General features: G+C 43.2%; 1 protein-coding gene across 1 annotated transcript in view; it reads right to left on the bottom strand.

Moving 5' to 3' along the window:
- The window catches only part of Disp2 (dispatched RND transporter family member 2), a 17,576-nt gene that overhangs the window by 7,349 nt on the left and 9,429 nt on the right, over positions 1 to 798 (bottom strand). The window lies entirely within an intron of this gene.

Below are 798 nucleotides of genomic sequence, written 5' to 3' on the forward strand. Positions count from 1 at the left end.
TTTTTTTTTTTTTTTTTTTTTTTTTTTTAAGATAAGGCCTTGCTATGTCCAGGCTAAACTTGGCCTTGAACTCATTATGCAGTTGAGGCTGGCCTTGAACTCACAAGCTTTAGCTTTCTCTCTTTTTTTTGTTTTCCTTTGGTACCGCGGATTGAACTCAGGACCTTGTGCTTGCGAGGCAGGTGTGGCACCACTGAGCTAATCCCTGGCCCACCAGCCTTCTGCCTTAGCTTCCTGAGTGCTGGGAGTGCAGGTATGCACCACAACACATGCTTTTCCAGAACACCTCTTCTTTCTTCTTTTTTTTTTTGTTTGTTTGAATTGTGTGTGTGTGTGTGTGTGTGTGTGTGTGTGTGTGTGTGTGTGTGTGTTGTTGCTGTTGTTTGGCACAAAGAATTGAATCCAGGGCCTTTGCACTGAGCTACATGTCCAGCACTTTTTGTTTTTTATTTTGAGAAAGGGTCTAAGCCTTAAGCCACCCAAGCTGGGCTTAAACTTTTGATCCTCCTGTGTGAAAGTGCTGGGATTACAGGATCTAGAACATATATTCAGATATCCTGGCATGCAGGGGAGGTAGGGTAGGGTTTCAGCTACTAAGTGTTTTTCACATTGTTTTGTAGCACTAACCCTTTCTACAGAAGTCATTGGAGACAGTTTTCCAGTTAGCATAATCGGATTGACACCGCTTGGGTTGCTGAGGGCTGACTCTTGAAATTCAGTTTTAGCTTCCTGGGCCAGGGACTCCTCAGCAGCTTGTGAGGCCCTTTTCTCAGGAGCTTTTTTTTTTTTTTTTTTTTT

The sequence above is a fragment of the Fukomys damarensis genome, unplaced genomic scaffold (genome assembly GCF_012274545.1).
Source record: "Fukomys damarensis isolate Sample0158 unplaced genomic scaffold, DMR_v1.0_HiC HiC_scaffold_17, whole genome shotgun sequence".
In the NCBI taxonomy this organism is placed as follows: domain Eukaryota; kingdom Metazoa; phylum Chordata; class Mammalia; order Rodentia; family Bathyergidae; genus Fukomys; species Fukomys damarensis.